Here is a 10226-nt window from a genome sequence, read left to right as displayed (position 1 = left end):
AGGGAACTGAGAAACTAGTTACTTCAAATACCTCATTTTACACATTCAACTAAAGGATCATTCAATTATTGCTGTTTACTATTCATCCTATCCTGGACCAAATTTAGGCATCCTAATTTTCCTTCCCTCTACTTTACATTATTGTTGAAGTAAGAGTATAAATGAGACTCCACACTTCGTTGGATATCTGTCAGTCTCTACAGATCCACCCTAATCCTGCCTCAGGAAGCTGACTTATATGGGTTACAGCAAATGGGTTCCCTTGCTCTTTGGATTCCAGTCAGGTTTGGCCGGAAGAACAGTGAGGGAGTACTGTGAGGGAGAAGATTAAAACTGGGGTATTTATTTTAATAAGCTGTATAGTTATTTGCTGCTGCTCAAATGACCCCAATTTCATGGCCTAAAATAACCATTTTACTAGACTCAAATTGTGTGCGTTGGGAATTCAGACAAGCAGAGTAAGGATGACTCATCTGGACCACACTGTTTCAGGTCTTATCTGACACTCTAAGGCTCAAGGTGGCTCCAGAGCTGGGAGCTGGAATTATCTAAAGACACATGCATTCACCCATCTAGCAGCTGATATTAGTTGCTGACCGGGACCTCAGCTGAATGTTTGGCCAAAATATTTACATGTAGCCTCTTCGCTGCCCTCTTCACTTGGGCGAGCTTGGGTTTCAGTGCAGTATGGCAACTGGATTCCAATAGTGGGTGTCCTCAAGAAAGGAAATGGAGGTGGCATGACATGTTTATGTTCTAGCCTTGGAGTTGCATAGGGCTAGTTTTATCATATGCTTTTGGTCTAGAGACAGTCACAAGGTTCTGCCCAGATTCAAGGGGATTAGGGGTGGGGCACAGACCCCAACACTTGATGGGAGAAATGTCAAGGTCACATTGTAAGAAGAGCATGTGCGGTGGGAGAGGTTTCATGGTCATCTTTGGAAACATACAGTGGGTCACAAGATTGAGGTTTGAGGACTAAGTTTGTAAACATGAGTATAGCTCACCTGAGAAGATGTGCCTCAGGGGGAATAAATACATTGTAGAAAATATGAAACTGTGAAAATAGGAGTATGTTATATACAACCGTTATTCAAGGTACCTCCAGGCTTAAAAAAAATAGATATACCAGTACAACAGGGTTCCTAAAATATCCCCCAGAACTTCCTGTGAAAACGTACCAGTATGTTCTTGATCACACTCTGTGTGTCCTCTGAAACAACTTCTGTTTTCCCGCCTCCTCACTCTCTGAAAAAAATATTTTGAGGACAATTTGGGTGGGGAGATCTAGCCAGGAAAGAAAACGCTCAGCATTTCCCCTTTTATTACTCCAGTAATCTTGCTGTATTATGCAAATAGGTTTGGGGAGGACAGGAAGGCAAGGTCCGTTTCATCTGGAATAATGCTAGAGAAGCAAATAGTACTGTTTCCATATTTTCAGAGGGCCTCTGATAAATATGATAAGGCTGAACACAGGCTCAAAAAACGTGTATAACTCACTCTAGCCATGAAGCTGTAAAAGCAAAAAGAGACCTTAGGACCTGTTTATGGCCCAAACTGATTATTTTTCAGGCAGGAAACAAGCGATGAGAGATTAAGTAGCATAGTTAAGGTCTATAGTACTAGGTCCTTTGTGATTTATGACAAATTTGAATAGGTCCCAACTCAAACCCTGTGCAATTCTCAGGGTTATATATTTTATTTTTTTAAATACATTTTCATTGATTTCGAGAGGGAGAGAAAGATAGAAACAGCAATGAAAAGAGAGAATCATTGATTGGCTGCCTCCTGTGTGCCCCTACTGGGGATCGAGCCTGCAACTCAGGCATGTGCCCTGACTGAGAATTGAACTGTGACCTCCTGGTTCATAAGTCGATGTTCAATAACTGAGCCACACCGGCTGGGCAGAAGTATATACTTTAAATTAAACTTTTTATTTTAAGATAACAGTAGATTTATATGTAGCTATATGAATAATAGAGATCTGTTTTCCAGTTTCCCCCAATGATATCTTGCAAAATGATAGTGCAATCTCATAACCAGGATGGTGACATTGATAGAGTCAAGATACAGAATGTTTCCACCACCACAAGAATCCCTATGCTACCCTTTTAGAGCCACTCACACTTCCTACTGCTCCCCCCGCCCCCGCTTTAACCCTCCTTCCTCCTTAACTCCTGGCAAACACAAATTTGTTATCCATTCTATAATTTTGTCATTTCAAGAATATTACATGAGTAGAATCATACACTATGAGAGCTTTTGGGATTGGCTTTTTTCACTCAGCATGATTCTCTGGAGATTCATTCGGGTTGTTTAGTGTATCAATAATTTGTTCTTTTTATCACTGGGTAGTATTCCATGGTATGGATGATGAATGTGCCTCTGTTTACACATTCACCTGTTGAAAAACATCTGGGTTGTTTCCAATTTTTGTGCCATTACAAATAAAACTGTTATAAACATTATATTCAGGAGTTTTGTGTAAATATAGTCTTCATTTGTCTGGGATAAATGCTCTGGAATGCAATTGCTGAGTCATATGGTAGGTGCAAATTTAGTTTTTTTGTCGTGTGTGTGTGTGTGTGTGTGTGTGTGTGTGTGTCTGTGTCTGTGTGTGGTATTGTTGTTGTAATTGTTGTTGTTTTTAAGAAACTGCCAAACTATTTTCCAGAGCAGCTGTATAATTTTACATTCCCATAGCAATGTGTGAGTTATCCAGTCTCTCTATATCCCTTCCCCCGCCCCAAGCATTTGATGTCATCACTATTTTTATTTTAACTATTCTAGTAGGTGCTCTCTCTCTGTGTGGTTTTAATCTGTATTTCCCTAATGATTTTTGATGCATGGCATCCTTTCATATGCTATTTGCCATCTGTATGTCTGTATATCTTCTTTGGTAAAATGTGCCACAGGTATATTTTTAAGTGTTTAATATGAGCACAGTCTATCCATGTACCCACTCTTCCACTCACCTTGAGGGGTCTTGTTTGCTAAAGTTCTATTCCCTGGTGTTCACAAAGGAAAACCACCTTACCGACCGGCTCCCTGGCCTCTGCTAGCACCTGGCGCATCTCAAATGCTGTTGAACCAGCAAACACAATGGCTCTGAGACCAATCTTCATGGTTCTTGTGTCTGGCCCTTCTCAACTTTGAGTCTTGGTTTGAAGACTTCTTCAGATGGTCTCTGACTTCCTTAAGTTGGTTATCTTGTAGTTCTGGTTTCCCTCCTTCAGTTTTACTTATCTGTTTGCTGGTCACTCTCTTCACTGACATCAGGTTATGAAAAGTCCATTAGGCCAGGGACCTTGTGTCTTTTCTCGCCCAAAGCCCTGACACCAGGGCTAAGTGTCAAGTATATAATAAATCTCAGATTTGGTGAATAAATGGGTACATTTCAGTGTCACTTTACCCGGGTTTTAAGTTACCACAGACTTTTCCCCCTTGAGTGTATTTTCCATCATTTCCCTTTTTCAAAATTTATATATTATTATTATTATCATCATCATCATCCTTAGGATTAAGCTAAGATATACATCATATTTTACCATATGAAGATCTCAATAGTATAAAGGTCTATTTTATATTTAGTTGAAGTTTAGGCACTAGTATATTAGATGAATATTTAACATGGAAAAATTATTATTTAGTGTATTTGTGTTATCTGGTGCATAATCCAATTTTATAAAGTGAAAATGTTTATGATTAAGGTATATAGGAATACACACTAAAGTAGTGTTATGAGCTGAATTGTGCCCCCCCCAAATGTATATGTTATAGTATCACCCCCAAGGTACCTCTGAATGCAACTATATTTGGAGATAGGAGTCTTTAAAGAGGTATTCAAGACTAAGTAAGATCATTAGGGTGGTTCTAATCCAATATGACTAGTGTTCTTATAAGAATAGAAAGTATGGACACAGATGCACACAGGAAAGACCATATGAAGTCCCAGGTATACAACTATTTAGAAACCATGGAGAGAGGTCTTGATCTTGGACTTCTAGCCTTCAGGTCTGTTAGAAAATTTCCATCATTTAAGCCACCCAATCTTTGTAATGGCAGCCCTAGAAAATGAATACAAATAGTACCAGCAGAAATATGTGATAGAATTATGGGAATTTACTGTCTGATTCTCTGCATTTTCTAATTTGTATAAAGTTATCTGTAAATTTTGTCACTAAAACTATTTTAATGCTACCCCGCCCTGAACTGATAGATGAACCTGGATTGAGATGAAACTAATGAGGAAATAATAAAGAAGCAACACATTGACTAATTAATCCCCCTTTTGTCATTAAAGAATCACAGAATCACAGTTGAAGTTGGTTGAGCTTTTCAAAGTCTTGGTCAAAGGAAAGTCTGCTGGACAGTTGGTCCTCGAAACAGACTGTGATCACCCAGATGGGAAGGCCTGTACGTATCTCTTACCTGGAAGTGGAGCTTCCGTATGCTCCATGGCACAATGCCCCCGGTACTCTGCAGGGGGCCTCCAAACTCTTAATTTGAGAGCTAACAAACTGCAAACATTCCTTAGTAGTTACTCAGAAACAAATTCCAGACCAGGGCTGCCAGTGCCAAGAGGAATGAGGGACAATGGCTCTGGAAGTTAATCAAGCAGTAGAGTTTGTGGGGCTGACACAATCAACCTATCCCCTCATCGGCAAGGTCAGTTTGTTCAGACATCTTCTTTCACTCCCTTGCATAAATGTATCAGGCCAAGAGTAGCCAGAGGTGACTAGATAAAATCTGTTGAACCTGAGGACCTTCGTGGACTGGGCCAATCCTCATTTCACAAGGGAGACAAGGACCTCAAAGTGCTCGGTGTAGTGTGTGCATGCACAAATGTACATGCAGAATATTTATTGCAGTCCACCTCAATCTGAAGTTAGAGATAAAGAATCCTCGGAGATGTACCAAGCCTGAAATTTCTCATGCTATGAACAGCACTTTGGATTCCCTTGATAGGCCTTCTCTAATATCTCAGAGGGAAATACATGTACGGGATGTTCCAAAATTAATTGCTTATCGCACAACGTCGGGCTAGCAGTTAAAATCCTATCAGTACTACATCTGGAAAATATAAAGAGATTAATAGTTGATTAATAGTTGGAGAAAGTTGTACTCTACATGAGAAGTAACTCAGTCTCACAAGTGAATATTATTCAATAATTACTCTTGATAAATTCTTCATTTCAAAATGCACAGATACAGGTACCTGTTTTATGACAGTTTGGCATTGATCAAGTAGGGAACAGATCCATTTGAGATTGAGACTTAAAGGATTAAATATTTACTAAAATAAATAGTGTATTTCTACCACATATAGCCTAATTCTCAGACATTAACCCAATGTCTATGCACCAAGAACTTTTTAAGAAATGAAACTGGTAGGACAGTCTTTGCCCTTAAGGGGGGCTCAGTCTGGTGGAAGAATCAGACACATGAGACATTGAGTGGAATAGTGGGTCTCAAGGCTGTGGTCAGAAATGTTCTGCTCTCCCCAACTAGCTGTTCTGACTTGCTCTGTAGAACAAGTTCTTCCTTGCCCCTGGGAAGAAATCTAGGACAATCTCATGACTTTTTTGGGTGCATCCTAAATCTAAAGTTCTATGGTCAATTCTAGAGAAAAAAGGCTTGTTTCAATAATTTATGCCCCATCAAAACTCCGAATTTCATTTGAAGTTTAAAATTCTCCTTCCTCCAGCATGAGCCTGCTTCAGAGGCCTGGACAGCTTCTCCATCTCCCACCCAGAGGCTCCGTCCCTCCGTCCCTCCAACCCGCATCCCCACTCCCCAGGCCGCCTCTGGCGTCTGTAAGGCTGAAGCTAAGGTGAAGGTGGAGACTGGGGCTGTGCTCAGAGGCAGGAATGGGTTTGGCTGGCACTCAGGTAACCTCACCTTGGTTTCCTCAGGCCAGGGCGATGTTTGGTGACAGGGCATGCCGGATAGTTTCATTTACTCTCCCAAGCCACACTTCCCCTTCCCCACCCTGTGCCCTAAGGGGCTAACCGCTTTGGACTGCATCAAGGAACCCCCTGGCCCTGTGGCTTCCCGTGGGGTTCAGCCAAAGGCAAGCACTGGCAGAGATGGGAAGGAAGGAAGGAAGAAGACTGAGGAGAGGAGACCTTGTTTCCAGCTCCCCCTGAGGAATTGTCATCCTAAGGTTTTGCTTCCATGCTCGAAGAGTCACAGCTCACTCAGCTGGCTCTTTCTGTCTCCAGGTTCTGCTAAGGGTTCCCTCCCCTTACCCGTTCCAGCCGCGGGCCAGAAGATTACTTTATCCATGTGGACTCTCTACACTTTCCTGCACCCTAATAACCAGTGCTTTTATTCAGTTCTCCTCAAATTCCCATGCTTGCTGGGCCTTGGCTGATACACAGGTGGTACATGGACAACATTGAACAACACCAGGTCAAAACAGGATATGCCACAACCCCGTACGGAACCTGATGACACATCTGAACTACACGATGCAGCCGGAGGAAGTGCGAGGAGTGAGAGGGGAAAATGAGAGGTGGGCAGGATCCACACCATGAAGGGCCTTGCTCCCGTGCTAGGTAATTCTGACAGCAGCAGTAAGATTCATCAGGTGGCTTTGTAGAAACCACGGTGAGAAATGAGAGTTTCAACTCAAAGACAGTAAATAGTGAGACCAAAGAAAAAGGAAATCAAGGTCCTGTTGTTGGAATGTACCCACAATGTTACCAAAGCTGCTCTTGTGGACCAATGAACCCACAAGCATAGAAAAAATTGTTTCTGGAGAGAGAGAAGAGGACAGGACAGGACAGGACAGACAGGACAGGACAGACAGGACAGGACAGGAGAGGACAGGACAGGACAGGACAGGACAGGACAGGACAGACAGGACAGGACAGGACAGACAGGACAGGACAGGAGAGGACAGGACAGGACAGGACAGGACAGACAGGACAGGACAGACAGGACAGGACAGGAGAGGACAGGACAGGACAGGACAGGACAGGACAGGACAGACAGGACAGGACAGGACAGACAGGACAGGACAGGAGAGGACAGGACAGGACAGGACAGGACAGACAGGACAGGACAGACAGGACAGGACAGGAGAGGACAGGACAGGACAGGACAGGACAGGACAGGACAGACAGGACAGGACAGGACAGACAGGACAGGACAGGAGAGGACAGGACAGGACAGGACAGGACAGACAGGACAGGACAGACAGGACAGGACAGGAGAGGACAGGACAGGACAGGACAGGACAGGACAGGACAGACAGGACAGGACAGGACAGACAGGACAGGACAGGAGAGGACAGGACAGGACAGGACAGGACAGACAGGACAGGACAGACAGGACAGGACAGGAGAGGACAGGACAGGACAGGACAGGACAGGACAGGACAGACAGGACAGGACAGGACAGACAGGACAGGACAGGAGAGGACAGGACAGGACAGGACAGGACAGACAGGACAGGACAGACAGGACAGGACAGGAGAGGACAGGACAGGACAGGACAGGACAGGACAGGACAGACAGGACAGGACAGGACAGACAGGACAGGACAGGAGAGGACAGGACAGGACAGGACAGGACAGACAGGACAGGACAGACAGGACAGGACAGGAGAGGACAGGACAGGACAGGACAGGACAGGACAGGACAGACAGGACAGGACAGGACAGACAGGACAGGACAGGAGAGGACAGGACAGGACAGGACAGGACAGACAGGAAGGAGAAGAGAAGAGAGGAGAGGAGAGGACAGGACAGGACAGGACAGGACAGGACAGGAGAGGAGGTAGCTAAATGAAGATCCCGATTTTAGGGAAAGTACAGAAGAAAAGCACTATCAGAACCATAATGTTCCTAATGCCATGTAGCTAATCTCTGACATTAATTCATTTGTCACCAAAAAAGATTTGCTCAAACTTTAGAGGTTGTTTTCCTCCCTCATGGGAAGAAGATTGCCCATCACAGGGTCATTTGTTATAGCAAAGAAGATGGAATTTTTTGTACAGTCAGCTTTGCTAGTCTACATTTTTATGTGAAGTGAGAAATATCCCAAACTGGAAAGACTAAAAGCTGTAAGGAGAAAGATTTTTTTGCTAAACAGCATTAATGATTTAATGTTGCAGAGGCCCAGAGCTATAGAGATCTCTCATAAAGTATTTCTAAAGACACCTAATATGTATGTAGAATTGGAAAGAGTTCAAGACAGAAATTTTATGTCTTCCTTCCCCTCATTCTCTGCCTAGGAATTGATATTATTACCTCAAGGTAAAAAGAACCTTGTATCCGCAGTTACTTTCAACCAGCTGCTTAAGGATATTTTTTGTTCTTTCCTACTTTCTACGTAGAGTATTACGATTTTTAAAAATAGAATTCAGGGAGCTGATATGTGAATTTTTGGTGACAGTTTATCATCAATTTTGGCCCTAATAGGGCATTAGAAAATATTCTGGCTTCCATCATTAATGTGGTGTTGGTTATTTCATGATGGGGAAGCAAAAGCCAGTTTGCCTACTTCCCTTTATGTTGTGGATGTCATAAAATTTTCTAATTTTTTTATGAATCCAAACACAAGTTTTGTCTCCTTTCCCCTTCTAAGTTATTTTGGCACTAACCTGTGGAGAGAGGTCGTGCTAGCAGTATCATCTTTCATTAGAATAATTCTGGATATCGTTCAACACATGCTACACTTCTCATTTGAAGGTATCTTCCTAATCTTCAAGTTGACTATGGTACGTAGCCACGTAGAATATGCTTTTAAAATTCAGGCATGTTCCAAGTTGGAATTTAATTAGGGATTAGTATAAAAATTTAAAGTATGTATCAGGTTCACCTTCTGCTACTGGCCATGTCAGTTAGTCCCTGCTCTACTTCCAGCTGCAGTGAATGCAGAGCTACAGGTGATCAGGCTTGTCAGCACATGACCAGCTGACCCAACAAAACGGACACCCGGTGAAAGGGCCACCAATTCAAGCCATGGATGTTGACACAACCCACCTTTTCATGCCAGGCCATGTTATAGGCCAGGTTTCCTCTCAGGAATTTGAACTAGGAATTACTACCAAGAGAGGGGGATAAATGGAGGCAGCAGCAGTTCCAAGACCATGACGTGGGGTTTACTGTTATTAGTATTACAAATCTGTCACCTGAGATAATTATAGCAGCCAGAAGAGCCAAAGCAAAACACCACTTTTTAAAAATGTATCTCTATTGTTGAAATATTACAGATGTCCCCTTTCTTTCCCCACTGACCCCTTTATCCCGTACCCACCACCACCACCCCCAAGGCCTTCACCACACTATTGTCTATGTCTATGGGTTATGAATATATGCATATAAGTTCTTTGCTTAATGCTTTCCCACCTCCATGAGTCCCACCCCCTTCCCTCTGAGATTCGTCCATAGGTTCCATGTTTCTATGTGTGAGACCATGCGATACTTGTCTTTCTCTGGCTTATTTCACTTAGCATAATACTCTCCAGGTCCCCCCATGCTGTCTTCAAAAGCAAAAAGCTTTAGTAGATGCTTCTGCACACTACTCCAGCCATCCCCACTCCATAAAAAAATTACAAAGTGAAATGAGCTTCAGTCAGTCAGATTATCTCACCTTGTCTGACCAACTGCCGCCCAAAAGTGCGCCACCCAAAAGTGCCCTATAATTCAAGGACTCCTTGTATTATATAATCATCCTACCTTTGGAGTACGGATTTTTATTTTTTTATTTTTATTTTTTTAAATTAAATCTTTATTGTTCAGATTATTACATTTGTTCCTCTTTTTTCCCCCCTCATAATTCCCCTCCTCCCAGTTCCCGCCCCACGCTCCGCCCTCACTCCCCACCCACTGTCCTCATCCATAGGTGCATGATTTTTGTCCATTCTCTTCCTGCATCTCCAACACCCCTTTTCCCCCCAAGAATAGTCAGTCCACTCCCTTTCTATGCCCCGATTCTATTATAATCACCAGTTCATTCTGTTCATCAGATTATTATTCACTTGATTGTTAGATTCCCTTGTCGATAGATGCATATTTGCTGTTCATAATTTGTATCTTTACCGTCTTCTTCCTCTTCCTCTTCTTAAAGGATACCTTTCAGCATTTCATATAATCCTGGTTTGGTGGTGATGAACTCCTTTAGCTTTTCCTTATCTGTGAAGCTCTTTATCTGACCTTCACTTCTGAATGATAGCTTTGCTGGATAAAGTAATCTTGGTTGTAGGTTCTTGGCATT

At 42.8% G+C, this 10226-nt stretch overlaps 1 pseudogene; it reads left to right on the top strand.

Moving 5' to 3' along the window:
- Positions 1 to 3883: 3883 nt before the first annotated feature.
- Positions 3884 to 10226, top strand: part of LOC102762129 — a 73218-nt pseudogene continuing 66875 nt past the window's right edge.

Source organism: Myotis davidii, unplaced genomic scaffold (genome assembly GCF_000327345.1).
Source record: "Myotis davidii unplaced genomic scaffold, ASM32734v1 scaffold794, whole genome shotgun sequence".
Taxonomy (NCBI): Eukaryota; Metazoa; Chordata; class Mammalia; order Chiroptera; family Vespertilionidae; genus Myotis; species Myotis davidii.
This window is presented reverse-complemented; position numbering and strand designations above follow the sequence as displayed.